Here is a 22876-nt window from a genome sequence, read left to right as displayed (position 1 = left end):
CTTTAGCCATGTGCTTAAGCCCCAATAGGACTTAGTTGTTGTGTTTTCGGGGCAATGGATCTGCTTTAACTTGGATTCTATATAACTCATTCTCTGGATTGCCCCTTGTCCTCACCTATCGCCATTAAATACTTCATGCCAGCCTTACAAAAGTTGTGTGAAAAGCCTTGCACTAGCTATCTACACCAGGGTGAATGTTGCCCTAGGTTCGCAATATCTGGACTTCTTGGCTCCTCCAGTTCAAATCCCAGAAGATTGCCAGTCTTTCATCTAGAACTGCCCAGAAAATAGAAATCCCTTCCCATCAACAATTTAATCAGTTTTGATGCCAATTTTTTTTCAGGGATTTTCCTGACAGAAAATCAGGGTTTGGGGTTGTTGTTATTTTTTTGAGCAAAATTGAAATTTTCCTGCCGAAAAATTTGATTTTATAAAGAGGGAGTTTTCCATTGTAAAATCATTCCAATGGAAAATTCCCAACCAGCTCTCCTTTCATCCTTCTCAGGTGGCTCTGGTGCATACCATGTATTTACTCTGTGTGGTTCTCTCAGAAAAGTTCTTAAAAACCAAGGCCCTACCTGCTTTGTGAAGACCTTAATATCACTTTTAATAAGATGTGGGTGTTTACTCAGTGATTTTGGCCAACATTTCCTTTCTATTGCACCGTAGTGCAGTATGTTATTTGCCCTTTGGTTATCACCTTCCACCCTCGACAGGGCTGCATTTCAGAGATAATGCCTAGTCATACAGCTTTTACAAACACAATTAGCCCCAGAAAACACCATGGCGCAAATTTTCAAAAGATGGCTCTAATTTTTACACCTCCATTTCTGCGTGGCCAGCCTAAGACACCTCAGGCTTGATTTTTAGAGGTGCTAGCAGTCAGACCATTAAATGTAAGCGTCAATGTCTATAGGACCTGAAAATTTAAGGGACTCCAAATTAGAAGCCATATTTTGAAAATGTGGGCCCTAAGTGCAGAGAACCTCAGAGTTACAAACACCTCAGGAATGGAGGTTGTTTGTAAGTCTGAAATGTTAGTAACCCTGAAGACACATTATGATTGTTCTTTCAAAAGGTTACAACTGAACATTGACTTAATACAGCTTTGAAACTTTACTATGCAGAAGAAAAATGCTGCTTTTTAGATATCTTAATTTATATGAAACAAGCAGAGAAACAGTTTCCTTACCTTGTCAAATCTTTTTTTAGACTTTTCCTTCATTTTTTTGGCAGTTTGCGTTTAACCCGGTAGTGTACTGTTCTTGCACTCTCTCTCTCTTTCTTTTTTATTTTTTTGTCGCTGTTGCTGCCTGATTGCGTACTTCCGGTTCCAAATGAGGTGTGTGGCTGACCAGTCAGTTTGTAACACTGGTGTTTCTAACTCTTAGGATTCTACTAAAAAGCGACAAAGAGTCCTGTGGCACCTTATAGACTAATAGAAGTAATGGCGCCTAAGCTTTCGTGGGTGAATACCCACTTCGTCAGACGGTTCTACTGTAGCTCTTCGCCTGGGCAAAGGCTTTAAATTCAGGTCCAGAATTTGTGAGAGCTGAAAGCTACTATGTCAGAATCATACTCTCCTATTAATTGTGATTTCATGATCTTTCCTTATGTAAGGAAAAGCCAGAGTATAGGGAGTAAAAAGTGCTATTTGGGACAAATATTTTTTGAATTAATGCACTTTTTTTTTTCTTTTTTGAGCCAGGCTGATTTCACTCATCTGGGAGATTATCGAGTATTATCACAGTAGATTATGTTTTCATTACTTCAAAACACTAATTATAGCATTAGTGGTTTCATGTTAATAAGATGTGAGTTTTGTTATTGAAATATTAAATGTGAGTAGGGAATATAAATTGTTAAAACTGTATATAATATAAAAATGCTTTTTGTAAAAGAGATATTTAATTATCAAAGTGAAGACTTTTTTTAAAAAAGAAAACATTTCACAGTCTTGCCTTCTAGTTTTTTATTTCCTTATCTGTGTTTCCATCTATCTTTTATTTAGGTTTTTATTGCGATAGGACACATAATTTGAATTTGATTGTAATAGTCCTGGATTCCAGCTGCTTTGATTAAGTCTGATTAAAGAAAGATCATTATAATTTTTTTTTTTTGCTTCTTAGTATATTGTACTTGCTTAAACTGAGTAACAAATGAATTGGTTTAGAATTCCGTTTCTCTCCCTTGAGAGTGACAGGATTAAGGGAGCCTGTTATCAGGGCAGCAATTTACTGTAGATCAAAAGGGTAAGTTGGGGAAGTGAAAAAGGTTGTCATCCCTTAGACCTAAAAGATTTCAAAGGCTGCAAGTTTAACAAAAACTCTTTTAATTTCATGCCACCCATCTCGTTTTCATGCTGACCCATGAAAATTGACACAAGACAGTAGCATGTCGGGATTTCTTAAAGGTTGAGGAAATCAGTTTATGACTAGGCTGTGAGAACTTGGAGGGGAAAAGCCCTGGGAGCAAGTTTTCTTCCTCATTCAACCCTCAAAAAGTTTTCCAGGTTTGTGATCTCAGTTAAAGTTGAGGAAGAGTTTTAAATGAGAGGGAGGGAGGAGAATTCTAGAAAATAGAGACGCCCCTGGACCAAAGACCCACCCTCCTAAATTTTGCATGAGTTCAGAATGAGATCAGAATGGCATGGCTTGGACTAATTAATTGCAGAAACATGTGGAATTACCTTATGATGATCTCCCCCTGCCTACAATAATCTCTACCTCGGGTTGACTAACCCAAAGAAAAGCAAGCAGTTTGTGACCTAAGCTCTGTAGCTGCATAGATATATATAAGGTGGATCGAAAGAGCCCTACTTTTTATGTATCCATGTGATTTTTACACACACAAGTAAAGTTATGCAAAAAATTATTCTCTATTATAGGTCCTGAACCTGCATTGATTGGAGCTACTACTATGCCAGATTTGGAGTTTCTATGAAGCCAAATATCCCTGGTCTGAGGTCAGTATCACAGTCTGTGATCCTCTCCAAAATGGGTTTGTGGCACTCTCCTTACCTCATGCTTTTATGAAAGCAAAAGGCTCTTTAATGCTCTTTATGGTAAGCAAGACAAATAAAAAGGAACGTGTATTTTTCTGTCATTTCCCATTCTTCTCCAACCACTTCTCTTAGGGCACTTCTATACATGTTTTGTTTTTGTTTTTGTTTTTGTTTTGCACCAGTGTAGCTACACCAATTCACTTCACTAGTGCAAACTCCTAATGTAGACATGCTGTACTGGTTTCAAAGTGACTTGACAGTGACATAGGTGCAGCTTATCTCAATTTGAAAATGATGCAGGCTGCACCATTACAGTTCACTTTTTCCACGGGTGCAGCACATCTGTACTAAGGGTTTGGTATGTTGGGCAGCTACCCTAGTGCAAAAATGACCACTGTAGACAAGCCCGTAGGTCCTGATCCTGTATTCCTTGGATATTCAAAATTTGCATAAAATTCAATGACAGGTTTGGATGTGCAAGAAATGCAAGATCAGGCGTTTAGAGCTTGACCCTATAAGGCGCTGAACAATCCTGTGAGGTATTAAGCACCCTCAGCTCCTCTGTGACTTCAGCAGGATTGAGTGTCCAGTGCTTTGGAAGAAATATTACCATTGAGAGCCTCCGAAAAGCTCCAGTTTTAACAACCCGTTCATTCCTTTCCATTGTATTTAACTGAAATGGAGTTTTAGTTAATTTTACAAGATCTGGGGCATTTAGTGTACCCAATTCACACATTTATCCTAACATCTCCAGTACTTCCAGGGATGGCAACTTCTTTACAGGGAAAACTACAGATCAGTGCAGCTTTTTCTTTACCCATCCTTCTGTCAAGGAATATGAGAGTCTTCCAGAGAAGGGGGTTTCCCTCATTCCATAAATGTGTGTGTCTGCTTTTTAATATAATGCAAATGAGCCACTATAGGCTGTAGATCTCCAAAATCCACCATCTTAATGTATTTTCTGACTACCCTCTTCAGCTCAGAAATGAACAACAAATTTTTTTTTAATTATGAAAATAATAACATCCACTGTCATCTGTAGTAAACGGTGGATTTTAGCTTCTTTGGGTAGTGGTGGTTATTGCATATGTATATGGTGCCTGGCGCACGGATCTCTCAGAGAGGCTTGCTGGTGCTGCCATAATAGAAATGATAAAAATTCACACTTTGTCTCAGCTTAGAATATCACCATTTTTGTCTCTACAAATTCTCCCAGGGAAAAAAAATAAACTCGCTCTATTTTCACATGTGAAAAGGACAAAGGGAAATGTAGCGTTTCACTACTGTACATTGACTGCATATACTAAAGAACAAAGAGGGCTTAAGAAACAGACACGGTGACCATATAATAACTATGGATAAATACGATAAGTCTTCTCTTGTTTCTTTGCAAGTGCTTTTCAAGAAGTGAATAATAGTAAAGTCCTCCGTCTCACTTAGGGGTTGAGTCTGGAAACAATTACTTATGTGAGTACTCCTTACTCTCACAAGTCATCCCATTGAAGTCAGTAAAGCTACTCATGTGAGTAAGGCTGCACAAGTTCAGGGTTTAAATCACTATAGGGTAGACAAAGGCATACATAAGAACGTTCCCCAAGACTCTTCAGACATGGAGCAGCAAAAGATTTATCTAAGGCTTCCAATGTAAAGCCTTGTAAATTAGTAGCAAGATCTGAAAAATCAGACCGCTGCTGTATTGGGAACCAATGGAGCTCTCTTAATATGGGGACATAGGGGTAATGTGATGGAAAGTCTTAGATGCAGTATGTAGTCTCGAAGTTGAATTCTGTCCTCGCCACAATCAGGGAGCAGTGGCTAGAAGTCTAGCAAGCAAATTATTATAGTAATCAAGTCACAACGAAACAAAAGCAAAAACTAATTTCAGCAACTGGCCAACGGAGCACAAGTTTGTCTGGCTAGATTCCTGTGGTGAGAATAGGACACAGTTTAGCACAATAATCTGAGCTATAAACTATCGTGCCTTGAAAATGTTTTATAACGGCTGTGAGCTTTTTTAAATAATCCCCTTCACCATCCTCAAAAAATTAAGGTAACAGAGAGAAAACACAAATGTGGCCATCAGTGCTGCAAGCAATAAATATCCCTTTGTTACCAGACAGATCCCTTATGTTTTGTTCTTACTCCAAATTAAAATGAATTTATGGTGAAATTAATTTCCCCCATGCAAAGCCTGAGTAAATGAGGACTAGAAACCTCCCCTAGCTAAAGCCAGAGCTGCAATAGGAGCAGCAGCAGCATCCCCTTGCATCACCTCAGATGAGGTTTGAGTGATTCATAAATTCACTGGTCAATCCACTGATCCACCCACACCACCTCCCTTCCCTCCCCACATACCACTGCCATATACTGTAGGAGGGCCCAGCACCATGCTGTATAGTTGCCCTGCAGTGAGGGTTACCCTTTAGCAGGGGTACACCCAGAGTAGGCACTGGCTTTGGAAGAAGTCCTGGCAATGTGGCTCCGGTGGGGCCACAATGAGGAGAGGGAAGTCTGAGACGTAGAGCCAGTGGGAATGTATGGGTTTTGCGGGTGGGCCCCATGGCTTGTTTTGAGGTGGGAAGTGTAAACCCAGGCCCCATCTAAGGGACAGAAGGAGAAATATCTCCATGTGGAGAACCTCTCTGGTCAATCAAGTCCTGTATCATAATCCTCATTTTACAGATGGGGAAACTGAGGCACAGAGTCATTAAGTGACTTTGCCCAAGGTGGCACAGAAGGTGTCTCTGACAAAAAGCAACCCAGGCTCAGATCTCCAGATCACTAGACCTGTGCTTTAGCCCCAAGGTGATTGTCCTGCTGGTGTACTTGCCTCAGACTTACATGAAGGGCAGCCTGTAACAAAACTCCTTTACAATTGAACACAGTGTATGTTCCACATAGCAGGAAATGTCAGGACATATCACTCTCTTGTTACCCTTAGTATTTTATTCTTTAAAACTTCCAGCTTCTCCTTTTTTTAGCAGTGCTTAGAGGAACTCACCGTCTTGCTGAAAGTGTCAAACCTCCATCCCAAACAGTTCCAGCAATGGGTTATTGTTACATGGCTGTATTCAAAGTCATTGTTGCCTGGTCACTCAAACTCTCTCTCTGGATTTTCCTTCCCTGAGGGCAGATATTTTTCAGTAACTTGGAAGCTTGAAATTTCCCTAGATCTTGGAATCCACTCTCAAGACCACAGGTGCTGAGAAAGCCAGCTAGCTCAGCCGTTTGTTGAGAAATTAAAGGCAAATTACCATAGCAACTGGAAAAAATCCAGGTGTTGAAAAAGTTTGCCTGTCTGCTAAGTGTTCCTGTAGATCAGGCCAGACTCTGACTTCAGTTTCCCTAGTGTAAATCCAGAGTAATTCACCTGAAGTCAATGGAATTTCTCTTGATCTACACAAATGAAATTGAGATCAGAATCTGTCCCACGCGCTTTCAAGTTTTCAGACACAGATTTCATCTTTAAGCCCCTTTAAAAAAAGGGGAGGGGGAATGGAGAAGCATTTAAGGGGGAAAATAGAGATGAGAGAGCCCCTAAAGAAATGGTATTTCTATATAATGCACCTTTTTCAATGACAGCTTAGTATTTTTGTTAAACGGCATCGCTTTTAGCTTTCAAAACAGTTTAGCCAACAGTGCTCACACTGCTTTCCACAAGGTAAACCTTGCCCACCCTTATAACCTTTAGGTCATTCCAATCATGTTATTTCTCCCATAATGCCAGCGGTAATGGAGTAGGCAGGAAGTGAAAGTAGAAGTTATACAGCACTGCTCTCCTGCCTTTTGTTTGCTTGTCTTTAACTACCTTAAACTACTTTCTTCTCATCATTATAACAATGGAATGAAATGGTTCTTTATAAATGGCCCTGAAGTAAAGGCAGGCTGCAAAGGCTTCGGTAACCTATTATTATGACCTTTCTCTCATCAGTAATTGTTTAGCAATTTGCGCCTGGAGAACCCATACAGTCTGTAATGTGCCACACCAGGTATGGTGAAAGGACTTTGGGGACAGCTAGAATAATTATTAAATGCCAACGTATTGTAGAGAAGCCAATCTCAACAGCTTTAAAAGGCATCAGAAGTTTGAATAGTGAAACTATGATCAAATCCGCCAAGTGTTTGTTTGTTTTGGGAATACACATAGCTATGAATCAGCACATACAAGCTGCTGCAGCTCTAGATTCACTTCTATTTAAAAGACACCGTAGTATTCTGTAGAAGTCATCTATGGCCCAGATCCAGCAAAAGTATTTGTATGACTGAACTCTTATGGAGTCCCATTAACTTCAGGGAGATGTAAGAGTGAGAACCCGCTGCAGGATCAGGGCCAGAAATACTCTATATCGCTGTCATAAGATACAGGGTTTGACCCAAACCCCAGTGAAATCAATGGAAACCTTTCAGTTGGTTTGGACCATTACTGTAAGTAGCCTTAAGTTTCCCCCAGCATTTTGATCTAGCTCTATGACCATGGGTTTTACATGTATTTTTCACTATGTTCTGAACATGGCAGCTAATAGAGTTATCCTGAAGTCTAGCAATGACTCTGAGCCAGACCCAGCGGGCATATAAGAATGTAACACAAGACAACATGCGATATGGTCATTGTGGGCTGAGCCATGAATGTTGCCCCATCTCCTGCAATGTGTACCTTGCAATATGTTCTTTGATGACATTTGGCATCGGAACACTGAAACTTTGGAATTGTTTCTTCTGTGCCATCTGCATCATTGGAGGTATTTCTTCCAAAGCTTCATTGTCCTGATCCTCACCACCCACTCTCTTCTGTGCAGTTTGTCTTTTGCTGGACCTTTTCCCATTCCAGTTAGAATTTGCCCTGCAAGTGCCAAAGCATTCATTCTTCCTTTCCTGAATGATGCTCAATTTGCATATTATGCCAACAGCCCAGCTGCTAGAGTCACAATCAGACTAAATGGCTGTCACACTATTTATACACATTTCTTGTTGTGCTTAGTAACTTGTTCCTTGGCTATATGGAGAAAATAATATTGTCTGAATTTAGGTTTTTTTTTTTATTGCTTCATTCCCCCCCCCCAGTCCCCCTTGGAACTATTTTGACAGATTTTTCTAGCCTCATGGCAACTGTGGCTTTTTTTGACTTATTTCCTTATTAAGGCTTTTATTATTATTACTTTGAACACAGTCAGTTTGGGGTAGTTAGGAAGAAATGTTGATGCAAAACACAGCCGTGAATGGGCAAACACTTATAACTGAAAATCATGAAGTATTGCAATAAACTGACTCACGTACCCTCTACTGGAACTGCTCAGCTTTGTATGTCATAGGCTTTCTACTGCTAGCACCTACTGAAAATCAAGGAACAGGCATAATCTAGCGCTTGCATGCAGAAGTAGCCCCTTCCCCAGAAACATTTTCTATGGTAACTATCTGTTCCTTACTAATTCTCCTACAAACAGGTTTCCCCCTTTATAGGACTTCTTTTCCCAGCATGCTTTTCAGGGGGCCGGGCCTTTAAATTTGGCAGAAAGCAACTACTGTAGCCCTTAGGTGGCCATTTGCTATTGCTTTGATGTAGCTTACTGGTGGTAAGTCCTGTTATGTTTTTCTCTGTTTTTCCTTTGCTTATTCCTGAGGAGGGGGATGGGACATTCTCACAATAGATTGTGTTGCTTGTGGAATAGGAGGAGCTGGGTTTTAGTTTGACAAACTCCTTCCTTCCCCAGATTCTGATCCTCATCATTCGCTAACCCACTGACCATGCCCTTGCTACTGCAAGCTCCCCAGCTTATGGGGCTGTGAGTAGAGCCATATCAGAGCCCCTGCCTGGCTTTTCTGTTTTGCATCCCTCCTCTCCCCAACCACGAAGCAAAAACAGTTGTGGACCTGGTTCTCCATTGCCCTGGGTGTCGTGCAGGCACTTACACAGTCAAGTGAGTGCCACTTGGGGGTAAAATTATTATTATTGTCGTAAAATGGCAGCGCTGTAACTCCCTCACCAGCGCTGCAACTTTCTGATGTAGACAAGCCCTGGGTTACCTCGAGTACTACAGACTGGATCCATGCTCCATCCCTCCCTTACCTTTTAGTCAGTGGGAATCCCCCCCACACTGTCGTGATGTAGTTAACTACATCACAAGTTCCCAGCCTGCAGTCCTGTAAGAAGACTGATTTTTGTTGCATGAGTGTCCTTTCACAAACATTATTATTTATGGTTTGTATTGTGCCATGGACAGGGACCCCATTATCTCAGGCATGGTACAAACACAGAAAAAAAAGATGGTCCTCCCTCCACAGAGCTTAATGCTGCCAAATCAGAATAGTAGCGTTTGACACCCTCTTTTCACTTCCTTTACTTTGGTAAAGGTGCAGGGTAATGGAATATCAGACCCTGTTTTTCTGCTGTGTTTTAAGTCAGTGACTCTCAACCTGTCCAGACTACTGCTCCCCTTTCAGGAGTCTGTTTTGTCTTGCGTACCCCCAAGCTATACCTCACTTAAAAACTACTTCCTTAAAAAGTCAGACTTAAAAATACAAGTGTCACAGCCCGCTGCTACTGAAAAATTGCTGACTTTCTCATTTTTACTATATAATTATAAAATAAATCAATTGGAATATAAATATTGTACTGCATTTCAGCGTACAGTATATAGAGCAGTACAAAGAAGTCATTGTCTCTATGAAATTTTAGTTTGTACTGACTTCACTAGTGCTTTTTATGTAGCCTGTTATAAAACTAGGCAAATATCTAGAGGAGTTGATGTACCCCCCGAAGACCTCTGAGTGCTCCCAGGGTTGTACGTACCCCTGGTTGAGAACCACCATTTTAGGCCCTCCAAAACTCTGCAGGGAGAAGGGGATGGGAGGGAAACACTGCAGGATTTGACCTTTAATTTGGAATTACTAGACTTTTGGGAATTTACTTGTTCAAATCCTGGCAGTGGCCACTCAGTCCTCCATCCGTGCAAGACAAATTAATGGAGTTTAATGTGGGCAGAATCTTTGCCACCAGACACTAAACAGGCTGTTGTGAGGCATTGTGTGCTGACTGGTTGCTGCCTTCCACCCCCCAGAAGTGGCTGCATTTTATTGGTACTGATATTATATTGTCTGTAATGCACTTCAGAAATCCATTGGGATAAAAAGTGTTACATACTGTTTTTAAATGATATTTACAATTAATTAGCACATTTTTAAACTGTGACTTAAATATTGCCAAATATACCAGTTTGGGTGGTTAGACAGATGGGTAATTACAGCAAAGAAATTGGCAATTTTTCTTCTTTCAAATATTTATTTTACCAGTATCTTGCACTAGTTTCTAAATGGGCCTCTCTTTTCCTTTCATATCATATAGAAGTGATTACAGTAAAGGCACTTTCTATCTGTAACAAAGTACAGATGAAGGCCCAGGTGTTGCATTGTGCTTAACTTTAAAGTTAAACCTGTTCACAGTCCTTGCAGGATCAGGGCCCAGTTTTTTTTACAGCTGTGAGTCTACACAATGATCTTTCAGCATTATTATGAAAAAATGAAAAGAACGGTCCATTTAATATGGTTCTATGTGACCTATTTTAACCTGGTTCCAACTCAGCAAACATTTCTTTTATTATCTTTCATAAACCAATTTAAAATTTGGTAGCTTGCTGAAAATTTGGTGGCAAGCTTAATTTTACAGTTAAGCATTATGAGTATCAAATTAAGCTGTCAGCATGGGAATTGATACAGAGGAAGATGTGTACAAGTACAACATGCACACACAATTTTTTCTCCCTCTCTGTGTAGACTGGTAAGTCTTAACAGCAAAACTAGAGGCTGGGAATCACATTTTAGTAATTCGTTTCTAGTTATGTCGGAGTTCTAGCATGCTATTAGAGACATATGTGTCATCCTCACCATCACCCAACATATCATTGCTGTTTCAAACTGTTACCAGAGCTGTTGACACAGAATATTGTGCCTGTCGACAGCTCCAATTAGTTGGCGTGTCTGACTACTGACAGCACAGTCTACTTTTGTTTATGAAGATGGTGTGAGCTGTATCTCACTCTCACAACCTCCAGTGGCAGACAGATGGATAGAACTATATAATCATCAACGGAAGCGGGTGATATTTTGTCTTCACAAATCATCATGTGGAGCAGAACCAACGGCCTTTTGTCTGCTTTTAGAAATGACTGCAAGATTCCTCCCATCTGTCAAGTTATGAGGATGAATATGTATAAAATACATCAGATATATATTCAGGGTTTTGTGTTAGAAGTTTATTTGGTTGGGGGATGAGGGAGAAAGGGGGAAAAACTGCTACTTAATTTCCACCAGATGTTAGTTATGAGACATGGAACTGCAGAGAGAAAAGCACAATAATTGTCCCTAGAATGAAACTTTTATGACTTTTTTTTTTCAAAATTATTCCTTTTCTCCCCCCAGGACTGGAACAAACTCTTTTCTAATTTGCAAATGTGCAACCCTGTTAATTTCACTGAAGTGCAATTGTAATTGAGGCTGAAATTTAGTCCAGTGCCCTGTTTACAAATAATTAACTGCTTACATTGTGTGATCACAAAATCTCAGCACCTGCTAGCCAATGCTGTTGCACTTCTGACTTAATAGTGGTGACTGCTGTAAATTATTTTCTAATATTAATGTTGATCTGAATCCCAAAGTCCTTCCTCAGGCAAAACACGCATTGGAGTAAGAGCTTAGTCTGTGGAGACAGAGAAGTGAGCAAGGAATTCAGGATTTGGTCCATTCAGCTGAGTTCATTCATTCCTAGCAAAATGTGGCTGTTTTGATGATGTAATTTATTTTTCTAAAAGCAACATTATCTTTTCCAACATTTTTAAGAGAAAAAGATTTAAAGAATTGAACATGTGAACACCTTATTTCGAAATATAAGAAAAAAACTTACCAAGCATTGCCATAGGAAAGGCTTTTATTGTAAGCAGTAGAATTTCTCTGCACAGTCTTTTCTGTAAACAAAATCACAGCATGGCATTGTATGGTACGGCCTGTGATTTGTTCTCTTTTTTTCCTTCCTGTTCTGTATTGTATGGTTTCATTCAGCTTACCTCTGCAAACACTTGCTACAGATTTCCTGGCTTCATCCTGCACCCTTCAAGTTAGTTTTACTATTGACTTCAGTGGGAGCAGATTAGGGCCTTGCCCAGAAATTCAAGGGCTTGGACAGTGCCGGTGCTTCCATTTAGGCGACCTAGGCGGTCGCCTAGGGCACCAGGATTTGGGAGGGCGGCATTTTGCGGCCCTCGGCTGCAATTCGGCGGCAGGGGGTCCTTCCACGCTCCGGATCTTCGGCGGCAATTCTGCTGCTGGTCCTTCACTCGCTCCGGGACCTGCCGCTGAAGTGCCCCGAAGACCAAGAGCGTGGAAGGATCCCCCCGCCGCCGAATTGCCGCCGACCAGGAGCATGGAAGGACCCTGCCTAGGGCGCCAAAAACCCTGGGTCCGCTCCTGGGCTTGGATGCAGTTTTTCGGTATTTTGAAATCATTGAGCAAATCTGTAGATGCCACTCCCTCACATATCATGGGAAACTTGGGCCCTGATCCCGCAGAGACTTTTATACATGGGTTTAGTTTTCCACACTGTATCTTTGAAGTCAATAGGGGTACCCCCAGCTACATGTGTAAGTCTGTGCAGTAAAAATGGCTCATTCCATTTTTGGCCTTGCCTTTTATTTAAGTGTCATCCCTTCCATGAAGCCAACTGTTGAGAGAAAGCTGAAATTAGAGTTAGTTTTTGTCAGGGAGCATTTAGATTTTTTAAAATAAAAATGTATGGAAAAGTTCTGTAGGTTTTGATACACACGATGCCCTTTTTTAGAACTTGTAAAAAAACAATAGAATTCTCTAGCTAGAATATAATTGCCGATTTAAATTCTGTGAGGTTTATAGTAATTTTTAAAGCTGTGTTTGATTTTTAAATAAACCCTATTTAGGCCTATCCTTATTTAATTTCATGGGGCTTTCCCATAAGGGTAAAAGAGGACCCAGCACTAATGAGAAATATTATTGATATAGGGGAAAGCCAATTCCCCAGGTGTTCCAAGCAGTAGTTACTGCAATTGAATCAATTATTGGAAAAAAAAAATCTGTGACTATTGGTTTCAAATTTTAAAAATGTCTGCACTTCAGCCATCTTTGCCCTGTGTTCTTTTTTGCTTTATGCAAACATTTGGCTAACTGAGTTGTTTTGGCAAAAGTGTTTGCAAAAGGTGCATCTGACTCTGAAATTCTTAGAAACTGAATTTGAAATGTGCATGCACAAGTATTTGTGCTAGAAGTGTTTGCATGCTTATCCACTCAAGAATCATCAAAGATATCCTGTGACCTCTTCATCCACTCATAACCAAACAACATAGCTCAAATTTCAAGTATTCATGATCAGCCCAGAAAGTGGTGGTAGTGGTGTGGGGAATTCAAAGATATTTGCTGAACACATGTGACTAATGAATAAATGTGAGGAAACCACAGTCAGCTCATGAATATTCTGTGTGGCAAAAAGGGGGCTAAATTAGATGAATAAATTATTCATTTCTAATTATTGACTCAGCTCTGCTAATTACTATGAGACAATTCTTATTCAGGCAAAGATCCCATTGAAAGTCATCATTAAAATCAATAGGAGTTTTGCTTGACTAAGGACTCTGGGTCAATAGAAATTAGTGGGTGTAGGACAGACTGTCAGGGGTGACGGGGGGGAAAAGAGGCTACTGACCATAATATTTTCAGAGTTAGTTGAGCATATAGAGCTGACCTCTATTTCAGTAAGGCGTTTGACACGGTTCCACATGGGGAACTGTTAGTTAAATTGGAAAAGATGGGGATGAATATGAAAGTCGTAAGGTGGATAAGGAACTGGTTAAACGGGAGACTCCAGCGGGTCGTATTGAAGGGTGAACTGTCAGGCTGGAAGGAGGTTACTAGTGGAGTCCCTCAAGGATCGGTTTTGGGACCGATATTATTTAACCTTTTTATTACTGACCTTGGCACAAAGAGCGGGAATGTGCTAATAAAGTTTGCAGATGACACAAAGCTGGGGGGTATTGCTAACACGGAGAAGGACAGGGATACTATTCAGGAAGATCTGGACCACCTTGTAACCTGGAGTAATAGTAATATGATGAAATACAATAGTGAAAAGTGCAAGGTCATGCACTTAGGGATTAATAATAAGAATTTTAGATATACGTTGGGGACGCATCAGTTGGAAGCGACAGAGGAGGAGAAGGACCTTGGGGTATTGGTTGATAGCAGGATGACTATGAGCCGCCAATGTGATACGGCTGTTAAAAAAGCAAATGCGATTTTAGGATGTATCAGGCGAGGTATTTCCAGCAAGGATAAGGAGGTGTTAGTACCGTTATATAAGGCGCTGGTGAGACCCCATCTGGAATATTGTGTGCAGTTCTGGTGTCCCATGTTCAAGAAGGATGAATTCAAACTGGAACAGGTCCAGAGACGGGCTACTAGGATGATCCGAGGAATGGAAAACCTGCCTTATGAAAGGAGACTCAAAGAGCTTGGCTTGTTTAGCCTGGCCAAAAGAAGGCTGCGGAGGGATATGCTTGCTCTATATAAATATATCAGGGGGGTTAACGTTAGGGAGGGAGAGGAATTATTTAAGTTTAGTACTAATGTAGGCACGAGGACGAATGGGTACAAACTGGATATTAGGAAGTTTAGACTTGAAAAAAGACGAAGGTTTCTAACCATTAGGGGAGTGAAGTTCTGGAACAGCCTTCCGAGGGAAGTAGTGGGGGCAAAAGACTTATCTGGCTTTAAGACTAAGCTTGATAAGTATATGGAGGGGATGTTATGATAGGATAGTTTAATTTGGGCAATCGATCTTGGATTATCACCAGATAAGTCTGCTCAATGGTCTGTGGGGAGATGTTGGATGGGATGGGAACTGAGTTACTGCGGAGAATTCCTTCTGGGGTGCTGGCTGGTGAGTCTTGCCCACATGCTCAGGGTTTAGCTGATCGCCATATTTGGGGTCGGGAAGGAATTTTCCTCCAGGGAGGATTGGCAGGGGCCCTGGAGGTTTTTCGCCTTCCCCTGCAGCGTGGGGCATGGGTCGCTTGCTGGTGGATTCTCTGCAGTTTGAGGTCTTCAAACCAATTTTGAGGATTTCAATAACTCAGTCCTGGGTTAGGAGTTGTTATAAAAGTGGACGGGTAGGGTTCTGTGGCCTGCCTTGTGCAGGAGGTCAGACTAGATGATCATATTGGTCCCTTCTGACCTACGAGTCTATGAGTCTATGTCCATGCCCTTCCACGCAGGCAGAGAGGACACTGAGTGAAGTGGAACCAATGTAGCTTAGTTGGGGGACAGTACACAGGGGATTCTTATGCATCCATCATGGAACGCAGCTCTGTTGGGGCTCATTGCCCCAAAACCATGAAGGGGAAAAGATTAGGAGTGGTGATAGGTCCGGGTAGGATCAAGTGTGTACCCACTGGATCTGTGACTACATGAGGCACTTCACCCTCCCGCTGGGAGCTGCGGAAGACCTGGATCTGTAAAGCATCTCTGCATTTGCTCCGCAGCTTGGGAGGAGTCATCCAGACACCTGTGGACAGCCTAGTTACTTAAATTCTGTGCCCAATGCACAGCTTTACTGTTAGAGAAGAAAGCTTTTCAGGTTACAAACACAAGACTGATCAATGGATGGACTTAATAAGGTCTCAAAGCTTTCTCTCCTCCTGTTACTATACCAGTAATGAGGACTAGGGATGGTCCTTGAAATGGTTTGTGGTTGATTATTCACTTGCAGATACTTTTGGGGACATGAATGTTGGCACATAAAAATGATTGAATTGAGGTATGTGTGCTGGTCAGCAGGAGCTGATGCAATGTGGATATTCATTTTATAATTCTTCCTCAGCTAAAGGAAGAGGATCGGTTAATGGTAGAAGCCTCCGCATAGAAACACTCAGACTCACTCTCACAGGTTCATATCCCAGCAGGGTCAACTCTGCCCTTCAATGAAAGGTAAAACTGGAGATAGGCCTGAACTAAAATCCTGCATCCATATGCCTTCTGAAATTTAGATCTGGATCAAAGCTTTGTGGGTGGATATTATCAGTGTGATGGAGCGGAAAGGACAATCTATGATTTAGGCACTAGGCTGGGAGGCAGGAGTTCAGTTCCTACCATTGCAACAAACTTCCTGGGTGACCTGCAGCACATCACTTAATCTCTCTGTGCGTCAATTCCCCATCTTTAAAAAGAGGATAATAGCTCTTTTCTTTGACCTTTTAACCGTTTTGCCTATTTAGATTGTAAACTTCTCAGGACAGGGACTGTTTCTTGCTATGGTGGAGCAGGGTCCTCTATCTGTTACTGTAACACAAATAATAATGGTCAGAACTGAATGCCTTGTGAACTCTGGTAATAGGTCCAATCTCTTTGGCTCAGACCCATCTCTAGATCAAACTTTGTTCCATGTAATTAACAGCATGAGGGTCTTTGGGAAGGAACTCTTAAATAAAGAGCCCTATCTGCCCTGGAGATGATACTGAAAATCTCATAGCGCATTTGTTAGATATGGGGTTTGTTAGAGTCATGTTTGGCACAACCTCTTTGTCCAAAATATTTGTTTCTTCCTCTAGAGAGTTATGCCCTAGCTAGATGACATCTTCCAAAATATGGCTGCATTTTAGAGACATTTTATGTTCTTGGTAGTAACATCTCCTCATCAGTTATCAGGAGTGGACCACATCCACCCTCCTTGAATTGACCTGGTCAGCACTGGTTCTCCACTTGTAAGGTAACTCCCTTCTCTTCATGTGCCAGTATATTTATGCTTGCATCTGTAATTTTCACTCCATGCATCTGAAGAAGTGGGTTTTTTACCCACGAAAGCTTATACCTAAATAAATCTGTTAGTCTAAGGTGCCATCAGACTCCTTGTTGTTTTTATATGTTCTATGCATATGCAGCGCTTGAATTCAAAACCTCCACCCAAAGGCAAAAGGAGGGTATAAAATGCGTTAATTCCATCCTTCTCTGCTTGTTCCCAGGATATTTTTTCCATAATTACTAGAGTGTTTCTTTCTTTAAAATACTGCAGTATATCCTCAGGGCACCTGTAGAGGTAATGCAAAGAGGCATTTAGTTGGAAATGCTGAGACAAGAAGTCTCTCTCATCCACTGGAGGCAGGAGGGTGTGTAACAATATGCTGTAGCATTTCCTAATTAAAATCTGCCTTTGCTGTGCTTATCATAATAAATACCTAGATAGGCCCTTTTCATGTACCCAGAGGCGTACAGGGTTTATAAAGCTGTGGTCTAGTTACCTTTCCTTCAGTTAAAATAATTTCAAATGTAATAAAATTTCATTTGGAGAAGAAATTGTTGTAGCTAAAAGATACCCACTGTGCACTCCGCCGGCCAAATTGTTCTCTAAAACACTCCAAGCACAGCTCCCGTTTACATCCATTTTTGATTGGCTTGTCCCCTCCACTCACAATAAATCTATGAAGTCTCTGGAGTTGAACTCACCCACAGTAGCTTTGAATTTCTTCCATAGTGGTGGTGGTGGTAATTTCTTTCTACTTTTTATAGAACCTATGCTAGGGGCTGGTCACTCTACACCATCGCGGTTTGTCTACTTATTAGCAGTATTACAGGAATGTCTAGAGGCCCAACATGACTGGTTCCCTCGCCTCCTTCTGTACTAGACAGAGTGTAGGCTCTCTGTAAGGGATGGTCCCTGTGCTGAAGAGCTTACAATGGAAATAGACAAGTCAGACAAAGGAACTATTATTATCCCAATTTTGCAGATGAGGAACAGAGGCTCAAATCCTCCAAGGTTTTTGAGTACCTAACTCCCATTGAGATCAATAGGAGTTAGGTGTTTAAATATCCTTGAGGAAGTGTGTTAGAGGGGTCAGCTGATTTACCTAAATCTATGGCAGAGACATGAAAAGAACCCCTGTAGCTTGTGACCCTGTGGAGTGCCTTCACCAGAAACCATCCTTCAGGCAAATATGATAAGCCATGTTTTGCCCTTGTGGTAAACTCCTGTGGGGCAAACTCCAGCTTGGGTAGATTTCAGAGTAGACAAGATTTTGGTGTACCAGAGCCCAAATGTTCCAAGGGAACGTGCCAAGGAATACAGGACCAATCAGTTGAGCTCCATGAGTAAAGTCCAAGTTTCTCCCCTTCCTAGTTGCTTGTAATTTTGTCCAAGATCCCTATCAACAAGAATGCAGAGGGTCAAATTCTGCCATGACTTAAATCCCACCCATTGAAACTTTGATTTTTTGTTTCAAATAAATATATAAATAAATTGAATGGGGTTAAAATTAAGGCAGAATTTGACCCTAGGACTTTTAAACAGTTTTTATAAAATTTTGGGCCAAATTCTTTGCTGGTGAAATTCCACTGAAAGTAGTGGAGTGACCCCGGGGGGAAAAATTGCTCCTGGTGAGTAAGTATTATTCCCATTTTACAGAAGACAAAACTGAGAGATGTCAAATGACTTTCCCAAAGCAACAGGAGGAGTCAGTGTCAGTGCTGCTATTAAAACTCAAACCTGGTCTTCAAACCACTGGACTGCACCTCTCTTTACAGATAGAGCTCCATCAACTCATGTTTTTTCATCATTTTGCCCAACTTGCTGTGTTGCCTGGTGCTAATCCTGGGACCTACCCTAATTTTCTGAGTTCTTTTCCTATTCTGCATTGTCGGATAACAAGTATCTTGACTGTAATCTATTAATTGAATAATTGAATAAACTTGTTTCCCTAGCAGTGAGAGCATATTGTTTGCACACAGTGTCATCCCAGGCCCTCCAGCTATCGAAAGATTGCCAGATATGTTTATTAAACCCCCTGAGCTTGGAAAGAACACAGAGAACTGTCATCTAGAGCAATACGAAAGTGCCTATCTCAGCTGGAGATCTAGCTGTTATGAATAAAGGAAGAGTTTGTGGTAGAGTTGTGAGATGGAATGAGAAAAAGCTTCCCTATGGTGCAAATGTGTTGTAACTCTCAGGCGAGAAAAAAATATTAAATTGTTGATGGCAGTACAATGTAATTATTGCGTTAGCTACAGCTAGGTCTGTGAGCTTCGAAAGGTAAAATCCTGGTGATTTGGGCTTTTTTTAAAACAAAATTTGTAACAATTTTTAAGTTTTTAAAATGTTTTCCGTTTTCATTGATTATGAATTGCACAAAAATTATCAACAGAATTTCAAATAATTTTGTATAACTTTGGGTTTATAAAAACCCAGCTATACAACCAGTGTGTTACATCTGCTTACCCTTTTCCTCTATATTATTCCCAGTAGGGGGATTTTGTGTCCGCCTGTTTCCCCAATTCTAATGGAATGCAGACCAGGCAATGTTTAAATTAAAGATAGGCGAAAATGGTAAAGGCTGGCTCCAGATCCAAACGTTTCCATCTTCTGAAGTCAAGGAAGGTGTTACCATTGACTTCAAGGGAGCCAGGATTTCACCCACACAGTACAGAGCCGTAATGTTGGGATCTATGTCGAACATTCCTAGGGCAGTTGGGGTGTGTGTGTTCTCTGATCTGTGGTTTTGGATCAAGACGTCTCTGTTTAAAACAGGGCTTGATACTAAGGAATAAATGAGGATTCAGTGCACCTCTTTCCCCAATCCTTGCCTTTGAGTGTTTCAAGGTTCAGTAGACATATGCGAAATCTCTGACTAGCTGTCTTGAAAAAGAGATTTCTGTTGCAGGGGAAGAAACAAAACAAAACAAATATCTATATTAATCTGATCTGCTAGTAGTTATGTGGCAAAATAAAACCATTTTGCTACTGGGAGTTACCTCCGTTAATTTTTCTAATATAAACGAGGCCTAACGAGCTTGCTTTTTGCCGGCTCTTACTCTGTCACAATAGAATGTGCTCTTAATATTTAATGATGAGAAAACATGGAAAATATGTCATGCTGTAAATCACCCTTGGCCTAATCTGTAACAGTGCAGTACAGACTGAAAGTGGGATGGAAGCTATCCTTGCGCGCTGTGAATGGTTCAAAGACAGAAGGAGACTTTTCATGGACTTCAGTGAGCTTCGGATCATGCCCCATGTGTATAAATCCAAAATATCTTGTTTATTATTTATGTTACACTTGCCTCTGGAGGCCCCAGTCAAGATCAGGACCCAGTTGGACTAGGTATTGTTTAAACATAGAGACTGTCACTGTTCCAAAGACCTTGCCATCTAAATAGAATAGCTGGTTCATAAAATAACCCTTTTCTATTAACAATAACTTGATTCACATGGGGATGCCCAGGAGCTGTCCGACAAGTGTCTTGGCTATCCCTCTAGTATGTGTTCTGTGCTATGAGTATGGTGAAATTGTATGCAGTGATTTCTGTTACCTCAGTGCAGAAACAGCAAAGAATCCTGTGGCACCTTATAGACTAACAGACGTTTTGGAGCATGAGCTTTCGTGGGTGAATACCCACTTCGTCAGATGCATGTAATGGAAATATCCAGGGGCAGGTATATATATGTGTGCTAGCAAGCAAGCTAGAGATAACGAGGTCAGTTCAATCAGGGGGGGTGAGGCCCTGTTCTAGCAGTTGAGGTGTGAAAACCAAGAGAGGAGAAACTGGTTCTGTAATTGGCCAGCCATTCACGGTCTTTGTTCAATCCTGAGCTGATGGTGTCAAATTTGCAGATGAACTGAAGCTCAGCAGTTTCTCTTTGAAGTCTGGTCCTGAAGTTTTTTTGCTGCAGGATGGCCACCTTAAGGTCTGCTATAGTGTGGCCAGGGAGGTTGAAGTGTTCTCCTACAGGTTTTTGTATATTGCCATTCCTAATGTCTGATTTGTGTCCATTTATCCTTTTCCGTAGAGACTATCCAGTTTGGCCGATGTACATAGCAGAGGGGCATTGCTGGCATATGATGGCGTATATTACATTGGTGGATGTGCAGGTGAATGAACCAGTGATGGTGTGGCTGATCTGGTTAGGTCCTGTGATGGTGTCGCTGGTGTAGATATGTGGGCAGAGTTGGCATTGAGGTTTGTTGCATGGACTGGTTCCTGAGCAAGAGTTATTATGGTGTGGTGTGCAGTTACTGGTGAGAATATGTTTCAGGTTGGCAGGTTGTCTGTGGGCAAGGATTGGCCTGCCACCCAAGGCCTGTGAAAGTGTGGGATCATTGTCCAGGATGGGTTGTAGATCCTTGATGATGCATTGGAGGGGTTTTAGCTGGGGGCTGTATGTGATGGCCAGTGGAGTCCTGTTGGTTTCTCTCTTGGGTTTGTCTTGAAGTAGGAGGCTTCTGGGTACACGTCTGGCTCTGTTGATCTGTTTCCTTATTTCCTCGTGCGGGTATTGTAGTTTTGAGAATGCTTGGTGGAGATTTTGTAGGTGTTGGTCTCTGTCTGAGGGGTTAGAGCAGATGCGGTTGTACCTCAGTGCTTGGCTGTAGACAATGGATCGTGTGATGTGCCCGGGATGGAAGCTGGAGGCATGAAGGTAGGCATAGCGGTCGTTGGGTTTTCGATATAGGGTGCAGAAAGAGGGTCACATACTTCTTTGCTTCCTGCCACAAGCCATATACCCTCCCTTCATTTTCCAAAGAGGAATTTCTCTTCTTTTCATGCTGATCTCTTGAAGTCATTATAAAGTATCTTTGACATTACTTGAGTTTCCTTTAAGGTGCATTAGGATGGTTCTGTAGCTAATGAGTATTCATTACAGAGTGTATTGGGGGAGGGATAGCTTAGTGGTTTGAGCATTGGCTTGCTAAACCCAGGGCTGTGAGTTCAGTCCTTGAAAGCCCTACTTAGGGATCTGGGGCAAAATCAGTACTTGGTCAAGGTAGGGGGCTGGACTCAACAACCTTTCAAGGTCCCTTCCAGTTCTGAGAGAGAGGTATTTCTCCATATATTTATTTGATGCAGCATATGGGAACTCTATTTCTTCAGATCATGGATTCTCCACCAGGGGTGGGGTGGAGTCGTGAGCCCCAGTGCTTCAGGGGGTCATGATCATCTTACTGGCTAGATGAAAGGGGAGTCCTGACATTTTTCTCTGTTGAATCATGGGGTCACAATATGAAAAAGGTTGAGAACTACTGCTTCAGGCATTGAGGATGAAATTCTGGCCCCACTGAAGTCAATGGGAGTTTTTTTCCTTTGACTTCAGTAGGGGGCAGGATTTCAAGGCCTTGTATACATAGAGGGTTGCAGTCATCAGCCACCATCCACTGATGCAAATACTTAGTATAGACAGGCAAAATCAGGGTAAATTGCACTGATGCCCTGAACTTGGAGTTTTTCCTGTCTATACTAGAGAGTTTGTATTGGAGCAGCTACACTGTCTGCTGGCCACTGATGGCTGTAAAATGGGGCAAATCCTCAGTGTAGACAAATCCTTTGGTAGATTTTTAAATAGTTAAGAATCAACTTCAATAATTAAGGCTCGTCTGTTCGAGGGACTGTGGGAACAGTGCCATTCCAAGGAGGTGAAGTTCATTGGCACAAGTAGATGCCTGCCTCTTACTTTCACCACTGTTTTATTTTTGTGCAGTACGTCTCATGAAATTTTTGCAGACTCTGGAGTCTTATAGATAGAATTAGGGTGTTTTTTTTTTCAAATATATTGATTGGTGCTTGTGAGTACTAGATGTTTGATCTTTAAGCCAACCCCAGAACCGAAGCCCATTCCCCCACCCATCAGCATTTGCCCTTGCTTCACTTGAAGGCCAGTACTTTTGTCATTTGTGATATGTCATCGACTAAAAAGTGTTGGATCCCTGTGGTGCAAAGGATACTGCAGAATTTTGTGGGCTTTCTCTAGAACAGCACAGACATTCTGCTGAACATGTTTGCAGTGTGAATTCCTGCAATTTGCTATACTTTTCCATTGATAGC

The 22876-nt window shown here is 41.4% G+C and overlaps 1 long non-coding RNA gene across 2 annotated transcripts in view; it reads left to right on the top strand.

Moving 5' to 3' along the window:
* LOC115657503 overlaps window positions 1–22876 on the top strand; it is a 130432-nt gene that overhangs the window by 71287 nt on the left and 36269 nt on the right. For both annotated transcript variants that reach the window (XR_004001989.1, XR_004001988.1), the window contains exon 2: window positions 2888–2965. This is a non-coding gene — a long non-coding RNA (uncharacterized LOC115657503). The remainder of the gene's footprint in view (window positions 1–2887; window positions 2966–22876) is intronic.

The sequence above is a fragment of the Gopherus evgoodei genome, chromosome 9, assembly GCF_007399415.2.
Source record: "Gopherus evgoodei ecotype Sinaloan lineage chromosome 9, rGopEvg1_v1.p, whole genome shotgun sequence".
In the NCBI taxonomy this organism is placed as follows: domain Eukaryota; kingdom Metazoa; phylum Chordata; order Testudines; family Testudinidae; genus Gopherus; species Gopherus evgoodei.
The sequence above is the reverse complement of the archived record's forward strand: the minus strand, read 5'-3'. Positions and strand labels throughout refer to the sequence as shown.